Consider the following 14,526-nt stretch of genomic DNA (forward strand, 5'->3'; position numbering starts at 1 on the left):
GGGAATAAGAGTGAAATAGTGCAAAGTGACCTGAATATTAATTTGGGGTGGTGGGGGGAAGAAAAGAGAGAAAAGAAATCCCCCAATCTCACGACACAAACGCGTCAAGATTCGCAGCTTCCTCTCTCCTGCAGGATCATAAAACCTGGAAGAGCATCCTTTAATTCTGAGATACCTTTGTGTGCAGCTGGGTGAGCCGAAATCACAGTTGTGCCCCAGGCTTTTTAGCAGAGGGTTGGGGGGGGAGGAAGTGGGAGAGTTATTAGCCTTATTTAATTGTACCAAAACCTAACTGTTTATGCAGACCAGTGAGGCAGAGTGGGGGGTTGTTGGGGGGGCAGGAACCCCCCCCCACCTCATGCAGAAACCCTATGCAAAGATGCTCCATGTGTTAATACATATTTGCTTTTTGATCTTTCCCTTCCTTGTGTGGATTCTGTTTTTCCCCTTGCAGCAGCAGCAGCAGCAGCAGCAGCACCCCCGCTATGGAGCAATTCTGGTGACTCACCAAAGGGAGTTCCCTTCTTCTTGGTTTCTGCCTTACAAATGTAACTCTTCAGCATTGCCTTAGTGGTGCCGGTAAGCTTATTTCTGCCGGGATGGAGAAAGGGGCTGTGGAAATAATAATAATAATAATAATAATAATAATAATAATAATAATAATAATTTTATTTGTTTCCCCTTAAATGCTGCAACTCCTGTCTGTGATGTGATTGATGTCTGTACTGATGTTACCTTTGGGGAGGGCATTGGAATCTGCCTTATATCACTCAGTATCTTTGTTCATCTATCCCAGTGGTGTCTTTTCCTGACTGGCAGGGATTCTCCAGGGTTTGGGAGCAAAGAAAAGTATTTCCTGCCACACAGTACCTGAATCTTTTAGGTCAGAGATACAGAAGGCTTTTTCCCCCTTGTTTGCTTTCTTTCGAATATTTTTTGTTAAAGTTTTCAAAATACAATAAAATAGTATCTGAAAGAAATAGAACCAAGAAGGAGAGAAATACCAAAGGAAAGAGAAAAAGGAATGAGAAGGGGAAGGGGAAAGGAACAGAGAGACAGGAAAAAATTAAAAATTAGCACCAATAATAATAGTAATATAATGAGGCACTAAATTATATGTATATAGCCCTCTAGCATAATTATATCTTAATCTTCAATCCACATACAAATAAGTGAGTCTTCCCAGCTCCCACCTGGGGAAGCGTCCCCCTTTCTCAGCCTCACACCATGAGGATAAACCTTCTCTGGCCTTTCTCTCACATAGGTCCCTATCTTCTATCCTCATTTCCCCCAAATCTAAATATTCAAAAATCCCACACCTATGGATGTGGTGAATCAGAGATGTCACGGCCTATATACCAAATGTGTGTGATGGTTTATACCCATTTGCTTCCAGAAGTGTCACAGCTTGTTGCCTCTTGGTACTGACTAAAGATAGCCTTGGACACATGGGAACATAGCACATGGGAAAGCTTAATGTCCAAACAAAGCCACATGGAAAAAGAGAGGACATGTGCAAGTATATAACGCTCATTACTCGATGGCTTACAGTTGAATCTGTGAACTGGCTACATTGAAGAGCGATGGGGCATTTAAGAACCTAAGAACATAACAAGAGCCTGCTGGATCAAGCCAATGGCTCACCTAGTCCTGCGTCCTATTCTCACAGTGGCCAACTCACTGGGAAACCCACAAGCAAAACCCACAAGAGCACTCTCTGCTTCTGAAGGTTCCACCAACTGGTATTCAGAAGTATTACTTCCTCCAGCCATGGAGGTATATTCTAGTCTCAATCACAGCTAGTAGCCATTCATAGATGTATCCTCCATGAATCCTATTTAAAAGCCATCCAAGTTGGTGGCCATCAATGCCTCCTGAGCATGTGATTTCCATTTTGAGCTGCTGCCAGGTGACCTGCAAGTTATCTCTGTGTTGATTAATCTGTGGTGGATTAATCTATTGTGTCCCATGGAAGTAGAGGCAGATGGTACAGTCAGTATCAGATCTCTGGCATCTCCAGGGAGGGCTAGAAGGGACTCATCTTTGAAACCCTGGAGAGCAAATGTCTTTCAGCATTGCCAGGACAAGCAGAGCCCAATCTGTCATCTAGATCCTAGAGCACAACCATTTAGAAACTTGAGCACATCCAAGTATAGCTTCAGGGCAGTGGGCTACCTAGAATATAGCTGCTAGAATAAGGATGGGCAGCAACCCAGATATCAGGACCATGGACCAGGACCATCTGGGAGAGTAATCATGTGTCTCAGTTCAGGTGGCTAGCCGTGTTGATCTGTCATAGTCATAATAAATAACAAGATGAAAGATGAAAAAATATTTTGTAATAATTCCAGTGGCACCTTAAAGATCAACTAAATATAAGCTTTCAAGGTATGAGCTTTCGTGTGTGATGCACACTTCAATGTGTTTCAATGATGTTTTTTTCATTCCAGACCCTGGTTATTCATCCTAGGCCAGTGTTTTTCAGACTTGGGTCTCCAACTGTTGTTGGACTACAACTAGCACCATCCCTGACCACTGGTCCTGCTAGCTAGGGATGATGGGATTTGCAGTCCAACAACAGCTGGGGACCCAAGTTTGAGAAACACTATCCTAGTCTCTCTTTTAAAGGCCCCCAATCCATTCTCAGCTGCACTGGTGAGCACAAACCATGGAGCATGGGATCCCCAGGGAGGAGGGCCCTGGTTCATGTGGGGAGTCTGGCTCAGGGGGTTGCTGTTTCTTGGAACCTTCTTGAGGAGTTATGGGTTCCAGGAGATCCTGGTTATTGTTATCAGAACTTGGGTCTATTGCATCCATCAGTGGTACTGTTCACTGTTAATAGAACAATGGAAGCTTCCTTCTTCTAAATTTAGCCTTTGGTACATGTAACAGTATTTTTGACACTGACTGATAGTGGCTCTCTAGGATTCCAGCCAGGAGTCTATCCTATCCCTGGCAGGAGATGCTGGGGATGAAACATGGCACTTTCGCATGCCACACAAGTACTCTACCACAGGGGCCGCTTGATCTGTGCCTGGGTTCTAGTTGCTGACCAAGATCATTAAAATCCAAGTGGTATTCCTCTTCAGGATTCTGGTGCTTCAGAGAATGTGCAGAGTGCTCTTCTAGGGTAGAGTCTCTCTCTCTCTCTCTCTCTCTCTCTCTCTCTCTCTCCCCCCCCCTCTCTCTCTCTCTCGTGTGTGTGTGCTCAAAAGCACAACATAGAAAGCAGAGGCACAGCAGCAAACAGCAAAAAGTAATTTCCCCTCCTGACTTGGACTGTATCTGATGTTAATCCTACAAAGAGTAGGCCCACTGAAAGCAAAGGATAGGACTCATATAGGTTCATTAATTTAAGTAGGTCTACACTGAGTAGCTGGATGCAACCCTTGACATCCTGACATCTATCCAAGAAACTAACTCTGGCCAGTCCTCATTTCCAATTCTGGCTGGCTGTTTCCCAATTCGACATCTACTGTGTGTTCCATTTTCTTCTCAATCACAATCAAACCTAATCATGGAGAATGATCTGCTGCCATAATATGAATTTCTGGGAACCAGAGAAGATCTGACATAAAGTAGAGATGGCCTAGATGCTGATGAATAAATGGAATTAACATCTTGCTCAAGGGTACTTATGGGAAAGCTGGTTTAAACAACAGCAACAACAAATTACACACCACAACCATATCATGGAATGTTAGTTAATAAGGGACTTTCCCCCTCATTAAACCTCCCCCCATCACCACACAAGTTTGTTGAGGAAGTTTCAGAGCTCAGTGGTGGGACATCTGCTCTGCATGCAGAAGGTCCCATGTTCAATCCCTGGCACCTCCAAACAAGCTTGGGAGAGACTTGCTTCCTGAATGCCTGGAGAGCCACTGCCAGTCAAGAGCAGACAATACAGTGGTTACCTCACTTCTCAAATGGCTTAGTTGCCGAATAAATCAGCTCCTGAACACTGCAAACCTGGAAGTAAGTGTTCCAGTTTGCAAACGTTTTTTGGAAGCCGAATGTCTGATGCGGCTTCCGCTCAGGAAGTTCAGGAAGCTCCTGCAGCCAATCAGAAGCCGTGTCTTGGTTATCAAATGGTTTGGGGAGTTGAACGGACTCCTGGAATGGATTAAATTTGAAAACCAAGGTACCACTGTACTGAGCTAGGTGGACTAAGCATAAGGCAGTTTCCTGTGTTCCTTTGCTTGTTTGTTGGTTTAGTTTACAGAGACAAAAAGTGATGCCAGTCAAATTTTATTGTGAGCATTAAATTAATGCTGAGTCCGTATCAGAAAAGGAACTGTTTGAAACCAAGACAGCCAAGTCAGAATTGTAGGTCATGAATATAAAAGAGATGAACACCCAGTTACTCTAATGTTCCCTCTCTCTTAAGCATTTATCTACTGTATATACTGATGTGCATATAACACAGTGGTGATGAACCTGTGTGCCTCCAGACATTTTTGGACGATAGCCAGTACCAAGAATGATGGGTGTTGGAGTACAACAACATCTGGAGGGCCACAGGTTCCCCAGTTTATAGCATGTTTGTGTGTATTATTGTCTCAATTTTAATAATGTACTACTGTGTTGCTGTAACCCACTCTTGGACTTTGCACTGAAGGGCAAGTTTTTAAAATAAAAAAAATTCCACAAATAAATGTGCAAATGTCAAAACCTCTTTGAATTTTACTGGTAGGTCTTAAGATTTTAGGGAGACTGACCTTGGTCAACAGCCAGATTTGATGTTTTGTTTCCAGTGCTAAAGGATAACAATTAAAACAGCTCATGTGTCAGTCTCAAAAAATGCACCTTGTGATGACACAATCCTTTGCAAGATTTACTTCTCAAGTGCCAAGAAGGGCTTGCAGTAAATGAATCGGTTTCACCCTCATTTCTCTCATTTACCAGTAATTGTCCCATGCTCAGCTCCAGATGATCTCCCTCATCCAGGTTAGAAGACTCCTGCAGGATCAGGCCAGTATTTGGTCCAGTACTTGCGGTAGCCATCCGGATGCATCTTCTGCCAAAAGCAGGACCTGAGTGCAGTTTCAAACAACTGGCACACATGGACTTGGAAGCAGAGCATTGAAGTTGGTGGGACTCTACTGAACCACCTGTTTCTGCCTAGTCAGTGCAGAATGATGCACTGGTGTGCAAAGTTTGGTTAATTATTCAGTTAGGTGTCTTGATTGCAGCACTTTAAATTAAAAGGTGGTCAGAATTAAGCAGACTTCATTTTTTAGAAGGTAGCTTTCTAGAATTTCAAAAGTTTTGGAAGTGGAGGTGTTACCAGCTGTGCTTCATCTTAAAAAAAGGGATTAGGAACCTCAGCTGCAGGGGTCAAATGTGGCCCTCGAGGTAGCTCTATTTGGCCTTTGTGACTCCTCCTCCCTCCTTCCCTGGCTGCACTGCCTCTTCCTGAGCCACACTCCTTACTGACCTGGCTGCATCTCTTCCTTGAGTGCTTCTGACATGCTGGAAAGTATCATAAAACTGTGATAACGGCTCTTGACTAAGGAATCGTGTGTGCACAGAAATCTGACTTCTGCATGGCTGAAATAGAGCCTACCGTACAAAGAAAAGAGTCACATCTATTGCTCTGGCCTCAGCCACCTTTGCTTCTGTCCCCCCACCCCAATACTGAAACATGCCCACCCTCCTCAGAAAGGTTCCCTAAGTATGACATATTTTTTTACCCTTTGAAATAATAGTTCTCTCTTGTATGCAAAAATATGCATATTTAATTGATCAAAACCTTACCCAGTTAATTGACTGCAGGTTTTTTTTAGATTATTAACATTATCATCAGGTGACAGCCTTACGGACAACTGTTCCATTTCATATCCCATACAATGTCACTTGGTTAACATTCGGCTAAGATAAGCCATTCCCTTTCCCCCCTTTCCTTCTGCAGACCTATAAATTGTTGGAAAGGGACATGCAAGGTTACTGCTGGGTTAATGCACAGAGTTATTCTCCTCATTATTTGGCATGCGAGTGAAGATAAAAAGCTCAAGTTCAATCAACGGGAAACATTCTTCTATCTTAGAAATTTGAGCATATATCAAAGTCAAACAATATTTGAAATAACGAGCTCTTCAAAGCTGGAACAATTGAGATTTGCATATGTCTTTGCAGTGTGCATGCAAGCAATCAATGGCCTCCGTGTTTCTGGGGAAGAGCGTCGGAAAATCTGAAATCATTTTGGAGCACAGGAGTAAACAGCTGCAGCCAGACAGGGGGATGCAAGCTTCTTCTTTTTTTTATCGCAGACTCTTTAGCCAAATGTTACATCCCATTGTACATGGAGGGATGTACTGAAAAAGAGAGAGATGGCATTCAGTTAATGCTCAAACAACTAAGGTGAATAGGAAGCACAGCTATCCAAATTGCCAATGTCCTACACATGTCCCCCCCCCTTCTCTCTGCAGCTTCTCCTGAAGCATTTGCTGGTGTAGGCAGGAGAGGTATCATCTGAATGCGGAGAGGGGGAGGATTCTAATAGGCACCATTTGTGAATCCTACAACCTTTCTTTGGGGAGATATTCTTCCCCTGCACCAAATTACCAAATCACCAAAGAGCAAAGGCACTGCTTTTCCTGATATATAGATCCATTGGGCCAGTTCCTCTCTCCTTCCACACCTGTTTGCATGCTAAGCAACCAACAGCGCACACATAGAAGCAAAGACTTAGAATTCAATGTGGGCAATAGAGGTGAGCACTAACTTAAATAGCTATGCCAAGTACCTTGCTACAGCCTGCATTTCAGACTGGAGTTGCTCCAATGTTTACTCAAGGGGAAGGCAGAGAGAGTGAGAGACCAAGAGAGAAGGGGCACTTTCTGTTTGGAGCTGACTATAGTTTCTTTCTGTGCCATTCTCTCCATACATTGTTAACTTTGTCCTCTTTCCTGTAAGACTGGAATGATAAACCTGTGGCCCTCCTGATATTGCTGGACTGAAGTTCCTATCATCCCTGTCTATTGGTCCTGCTGTCTGGGGCTGGTGGGAGCTCAGAGTCAAGCAACACATGGTGGGGTATTGCTTCCTTTCTCTGCTATTGCTTCTGTACGTCTCTCCACCTTTCTGGTTACTGCTGCTATGTTCTTTCTGAAAATATGTGGGTGTGTTGTGGATGGGATGGTGTCATGGCAATGTGTAGCAAATCTGGTCTTGCTACAAGATAATATCGAGTGAGGGCAAACAAAGCCAGTTGTGAGTGAAGAAGCAGTGCCTCTTGAATCAAGCACCTTGGTCATCCTAGCCAACCAGGGATTACCTGGTGATTGGAGTGATGTGACTGCACTACATATCCAATTGCTTTGGCTATGGGACATTACTGAAGGTAAACAAAGCAGAGAACGAGAAAGAGCATTATATAATTGCATAGGCAAACGTTTTTGTAGGCATTGTGGGGAAATTGTCAAAAGAATGGGCACTTTTTGACACAGGCAAATATGTTCCTGAATAGCAGAGCGATGTCTGTGCTCTCACATAGCTTGTGCATAACAAAAAGCTGGAAGGGGGGGGGGGAATGCCACTGAAAGGGAGATGTGAACAGCTTAACAAACTGCACCGTTCCCCCCTCCCTCTGACCATCAGTGTCCAAAATGCAATTTAAAAATCATTCAGCAAGTACACAGATGATTTCCATCTGATATAAAAGGGAAATGAAAGCCCCAATGCTCTTATCTCCATTTGCCCACGGAAGGAAAGGAAAGGAAATGAAATCTCACATTTTCACCCCAGCAGCACAGCTGCAAACTTGTAAACAAAAGTCAATAGAAGGTTTCATTTGATTACCGGCTTTGATCCATCAGTGCTGGATTCTGATTTGCTCTTAACACTGGCCAGATTGCTTTCATCTTATAAAATATACGAGGAAGCAAGATGACCCAAGCAGATTTCCTGAAATAGGATGTTCCCTCCTCCTCTCTCTCTCTGTCCCCAACCCCCCACCTCCTGGCAACAATGCCGTTTATGTGAATAATACTAGGAAACATAGTATGTCATGAGCTAAAAGGCAAAGTCATCGTGGCTGAATTTCGAATTGAATTTTAAAATCCTTGGCTGACGATATATTAGATGAAAGAGATTAAACCTGCAACGGGATGTGTCAGGGAACTGCCATCGGAGCCAGAGGCGTAGTGAGAGCCACGGGTGAGAGGCTGTCCAGACAGAAAGGGTTCACCCAGGTAACCGAGCCAGGAGTGGCGACAACTTACGCACGAGCAACCCCTAGAACCATTACAGGATGTTGCTGTCTAGGCTGCTCAGTGTTCAGGATTCCAGCCCCTCCATTTGACAGCATTCCCTCTTCCCCTGGATTCCAGTTTCTTCCCCTGCAACAAAAGAAAATTCAGGGCAGATGAAAGAAAGTAACATCTTCATGTAGTGAATAGTTACTGTGAAGCTCACTCCTATAGGAGGCCACCAACCTAGATGGCTTTAAAAGAATATTGATAGGGTGCAGCAAAGGGGAGGAATTTTTTTAAAAAACACCATGGAAAATGGGACGGGAAGTTGATCAAACAAAAGAAAAAATATTATGTATTAGAATGCCTATGTGAAACTTATGGAAATTGAATGATAGATGATAGATAGAAAGATAGATAGAAAGATAGATATAGATGATGATAGATGATAGATAGATAGATAGATAGATAGATAGATAGATAGATAGATGATAGATAGATGATAGATGATAGATGATAGATGATAGATGATAGATAGATAGATAGATGATAGATAGATGATAGATGATAGATAGATAGATAGATACATGATAGATAGATAGATAGATAGATGATTGATAGATGATAGATGATAGATGATAGATGATAGATGATAGATAGACAGATAGATAGATAGACAGATAGATAGATAGATGATAGATAGATAGATAGATGATAGATATAGATACAGATATAGATAGATAGATGACAGATAGATATACCGTAGATACAGTGGTACTTGGGTTAAGAACTTAATTCGTTCCAGAGGTGTGTTCTTAACCTGAGGTACCACTTTAGCTAATGGGGCCTCCTGCTGCCACTGGCGCACAATTTCCATTCTTGTCCTGGGGCAAAGTTCTTAACCCGAGGTACTATTTCTGCAGTCTGTAACTTAAAGCGTCTGTAACCCGAGGTACCACTGTAGGTAGATAGACAGACAGACAGAAATAGAATGGGTATTGCATAAAGCATGATGGATCTGCTCTGCCTCCACAGTTGGAGGCAACGATGCTTCTGAATACCAGTTGCTGGAAACCGCAGGAGGGACCGCCTCTTTCCATATGAACCTACCCAGACCCCGAGATCATCTTCTGATGCCCTTCTTTGTGTGCCTCCTCCTTGAGAGGTCTGGAAGGTGGCAACACAAGAACAGGCCTTCTCTGCAGTGGCTCCCTGTCTGTGGAATGCTCTCCCCAGGGAGGTTCAGCTGGCGCCTTCATTATACACCTTTAGGCTCCAGGCAAAAATGTTCCTTTTTAATCAGGCCTTTGGTTGACTTCGTTGACATCCTAGGCCCATTTAAAATGATGCTCTTTGGGGGAGGGGTTATTGGGTTATTGTTTTTATTTTAATTTTATATATTGCGATCTTTTCTGTGAACTGCCCTGAGACCTCTGGGTATAGGGCGGTATATAAATTTAATGATGATGATGATGATGATGATGATGCACTTGTGCTAGGGTCCTGCTTGCTCCTTTCCCACTGGCATGTGGGTGGCCATTGTTAGAACAAGTTGGTGGAATAGATGGCCTATTGGCCTGACCAACAGGGCTTTTTAATGTTCTTATGTTAATAATCAGTCAGCATCCCATGGCCCCTGGGTCCTCACAGTCCTCACTGCAGTGTTCTAGATTCCCTCTCACATAGGTTTTCAACCCCATAACGTTGTGGTTCCATCAAGCCTACTACTGAGATCAATAGGGATGCGGGTGGCGCTGTGGTCTAAACCACTGAGCCTCTTGGGCTTGCTGATCAGAAGGTCAGCGGTTCAAATCCCTGTGATGGGGTGAGCTCCCATTGCTCTGTCCCAGCTCCTGCCAACCTAGCAGTTCAAAAGCAAACCAGTGCAGGCAGATAAATAAGTACTGCTGCGGCAGGAAGGTTAAGTGTTTCCGTGCGCTCTGGCTTCCATCACGATGTCCCATTGCACCAGAGGTGGTTTAGTCCTGTTGGCCACATGACTTGGAAAGCTGTCTGTGGACAAACGATGGCTCCCTCACCTTGAAAGTGAGATGAGCGCCACAACCCCATAGTCGCCTTTGACTGGGCTTAACCGTCCAGGGGTTCTTTACCTTTTACTTTTACCACTGAGACCTTTTTCTTGTGCATGGCATCATTTTCACGGCAATAAGGATTCATACTGGAACAATGGAAATAGAAGGGCTGATGTCAACAACATGGCAACAGGTTACGTTCATTGTTAATGTTTGTTACCTAGAAATGTTAGAAACATGGATGACTTTGGGTCATATATATATATATTAAGGCATTTCATTGCTGATGCTTCTTGGTCAATTTCCCTTTGAACCTTTCCAAATCCTAGGGCTTACCAGTAAATGTCAACTTCTCCACACAATAATGTTTTGACTAGCTGAATGCTGGGGTGAGCTTCCACAGTAAAGGTGAAGAATAATCAAATTAAATGCCCTAGGGGCTTATCAGCAAAGGGCAGTATATAAGTCAGAAGCATAGATGATTGCGTAAGTTTTGGTTTATCTTCGTTTCTCTCCCCCCCCCCCAGTCAAATTCAGTTTGCAACATGGCTGCAGCAACTTGATTTCTTAAAAAAAAAAGTCCTCATGAAAATTCACCAGCATTCTAGTTTGCATTTTCTCTAAAATACCCATTTTTGCACGTGATTCTGCCTAACATGCACATTTTGCAAGCAGTTTGCCCTAATTTAATGCATCTTTGTGCACATTTTGGATAGGAGAACTGCACTGCAAAATCTAAAGAAGTGCAAATTTCAAAAGTAAGCTGTGTTTGCTTATTATCTTATGCTTATTATCCTAGGAAGTGCAAATTAAGCTGGTTTGCATTAAGATGCAAACGAAACCAAATTCCTACCCTATGCTTATTCAATGACACTCATGGAGAAAATTATCTAGCTGATTTGTTTGATTGTTTCTAGGGCTGCAAGCTCTGACTAGAATGGTTGAAAGATTAATTGACCAAAGCTTAATCAGTGGGGATGAGAGTTAACCGATGCAGGCAAATTTTAATAACACTGGTTAAAGGTGTGCTATTTATTATTATTTTAGGCAGGCTACTGGAACACTGAATGAAAAATAAAATATTCCCCCTTTCATACCCGGAAAAGGGCCTCTATACTGATATTTGGGTAAATATGTGTACATTTCCAAATTTAATCAATCAGCTAAGAGCAGATAACATTTTAAAAAGATATAAAATCTGTTTGGCAGCCCTAATTATTTCCTATAAATGCTCAGTGTAAGTGGAGGAAGGTCTCTCCTCCTTCCATTAGGGCACTGCAGACAGTTATGCTCTGAGAGTGAATGCAATGGATGGGGTAGAGTCATACGCCTTCTAAGTTTCATGGTCAAACTGACTGTCAATTTTGGGGTTCAGAAGGACAACTCTTCTAGGTCAAATTGGCTAGTTATTCCGTGGGTTCTGAGGGGGAGGCTCCTATTTGGCGTTCTTCATTATTATTTATTTAGTTATTGCTTGTTCTCTTCTTCCTCATTTAATCCCCAAAGCAACCCTGTGGAGGTAGGTTAGGCTGAGATGCAGTCCCTGGCCCCGTGAGCTTCACGGTCGAGTGGGGATTTGAACCCTGGGATACAAGTCTTACACTCTAACCACTACAGCACACTGTTTTTTCATCATCTTCATCTTCTTTCATTGGGTGCCTCTTGGTCTTCACATCAAACTGAAGCCAGTTATCAATTGGCGAATGCAAATGAAGTTGAATTCTAATAACAAGAAATTAGCAAAGGTCCCTTGCTGATGAGAAGTCAGTCTATTTTGGGCGGAATGTGTGGGCAAATCAGTTCTGAGGTAGAAGCAGAATCAGTGATGGGGGCAGCTTGAGATATAATTACCATGGAGATAACATTTGTATCTCATTTGAAACTGGCTGGCCCCAGACATAATATTTTGGCAGGCAGGCAGGCAGGCAGGCAAGCAGTCTCTCTCTCTCTCTCTCTGTGTGTGTATGTGTGTGTGTGTGTGTGTGTGTGTGTGTGTGAGAGAGAGAGAGAGAGAGAGAGAGAGAGAGAGAGAGAGAGACCTGTAATGCTCATACTAAGGAGCTAACATTTTATAGGCAGTGGATTCAGCCCCTTCTTCACACAATGCACACTCACTTTGTGGAATTTGCCACCACAATATGTGATAATGGAGCTGTTAGACAAAATGGCTTTAGGAGAGGGTTAGACAAATGCATGGCAGATAAGACTATCAATCATTGCTGGTCATAATGGCTTTGCACTTCCTACACTGTCAGAGTTAGTGTTCCCCTGAATACCTGTTGCTGGAAATCACAGGTGGGGTGTGTGCTGTTGTGTTCAGGTCCTGCTTTGAGGCCTCCCTGGTTACCACTGCAAGGACAGGATGCTGGGTTAGGTGGGTCTTGGGTCCGATCCACTAGGCTGTCTCTTCTTAGGTTCTTATGTTATTTAGGATTAATCTAGGGATGGGGAACCTGTGGCCATTCAGCAGTTCTCCACCTCCCATATTCCCTGACCATTGGCCACTGCTGGAAACTGGAGTCCAGTGGCATCTTGAAGACCACAGCTTGCCCACCCCGAATTAGGCAGATTCATGAGTTCTGCCAATGGCAACAAACCATAAGCCTCCATTCTCAGAAGCACTATGCTACTGAAAACCAGTTGCTGTCTGGTTTCCCTTAACAGGGCTACTGCAAGGCTGGGATTCTCCATCAGCTGGTGAGGTAGGGCAGCTGTCCAGAGGGGCAAGGCGCTAGTTTTTGTGCACACATGCTGATACCAGCAGTGAGCTATCCAGTTGCACAACTTGTGCTGAAGAGGAATTCCAAAAGGATAAGAAGGGCCCTGGTGGATCATGCCAGTGGCTCATCTTGCTCAGCACCCTGTTGTCACAGTGGCCAGCCAGACGCTTCTGAGATGCCTGCAAGCAGGCCATGAGCGCAATAGCCTTCTCCCTTCCTGCAGTTGGTATTCGGGAGCACACTACCTCTGACAGTGGAGGGTAAACAGAGTCATTGATTTATTTCTTTGTTGCATTTCTATCTCACCTTTTTCTCCAAGGAGCTCAAAATGGCATTCGTGGTTCTCTCCCTCCTCATTTTATCCCCCACGGCAACCCCTTGAGGCTGTCCCACTGTGAGCTTCATGGCTGAGTGGAGATTTGAAGCCTGGTCTCCCAGGTCCTAGTCTGACACTCTAACCATTACATCACATTACCTCTCAATATGCACTCTGGTGCCATTTTGTCTTCATTTCGTGTGCCCTGAATCCTTCAACATTCAGCTTTATTGAAGGACCCCAGGCTCCACCCTTATGAGAGAGGGAGGAAAACCTGTTCCTATATATAGTACACAAAATTTCATATACTATTTTTCATATCCCAACCCTATTACTAGCTTATTTTGTAAGCTTAAAAGCCCCTGACGTGGTAATCTTTCCCCACAGGGGAGTTGCTCTCTGACCCCTTCATGTTCCACTAGTAATAGTCAGGCAGCAAACAAAATGTTTTATAGCTACCCATGTTTCCCCAGCAGTTTGTGGAACATCTGTGAGGCCCCTCTCTGGAGGCCATTTGATGTTATGATTTCTCCTCCTGAGTAGGCCTTTCTGTTGCCAGCCGCACACTTCTGCTCTGGGCTTCAGTTCAGGTGTGTTGTTGACTCTGCCACCTCCACTGCTGGAGGCAATATGCCTCTAAACATCAGTTGCTGGGAATCACAAGCCAGGAGAGTTGTTGTTGCTCTTGGGTCCTGCTTGCATGCTTCCCATGGGCATTGGGTTGGCCATTGTGAGAGTACAATACTGGACAAAATGGCCCACAGGCTTGATACAGCAGGCTCTTCTTAGGTTCTTCTGTCCTGGGGGCAATAGTAATAAAAAACAATGATTTAATTATTTATACCCTGCCCATCTGGCTGGGTTTCCCCAGCCACTCTGGGTGGCTAACGGCATATCTAAAAACATAATAAAACAACAAGCGTTAAAGACCTCCCAATTCAGGGCTACCTTCACATGTCTTCTAAAAGTTGTATAATTCTTTACCTCCTTGACATCTGAAGGGAGGGCATTCCACAGGGAGGGCGCCACTACCGAGAAGGCCCTTGGGTGATTTTGGCAAGCCTTTAACTGATATTTTTGTGGTTGGTCTGGATGCATTGCATTTCCTGATTCTGCCGGCTCCCTGGCTAAGTCCTAGCACTGGTGTCCCACCAAGGTTTGTTTATTCCTCCCGGCCCCTGTAGTTACTGAGGTTTGTGGTCAGGCCTTCCTCCACCATCCAGACTATGCGGTCCAAGCTAGGATGCCAGGACTTCTGGTTCAGA

At 43.9% G+C, this 14,526-nt stretch overlaps 1 long non-coding RNA gene across 1 annotated transcript in view; it reads left to right on the forward strand.

Moving 5' to 3' along the window:
- Window positions 1-14,526, forward strand: part of LOC310754128 — a 27,516-nt gene continuing 12,990 nt past the window's right edge. Inside the window, exons 1-2 of the long non-coding RNA XR_014543637.1 lie at window positions 1-191; window positions 458-579. This is a non-coding gene — a long non-coding RNA (uncharacterized lncRNA). The remainder of the gene's footprint in view (window positions 192-457; window positions 580-14,526) is intronic.

The sequence above is a fragment of the Podarcis filfolensis genome (assembly GCF_964270895.1).
Source record: "Podarcis filfolensis genome assembly, chromosome: Z".
In the NCBI taxonomy this organism is placed as follows: Eukaryota; Metazoa; Chordata; class Lepidosauria; order Squamata; family Lacertidae; genus Podarcis; species Podarcis filfolensis.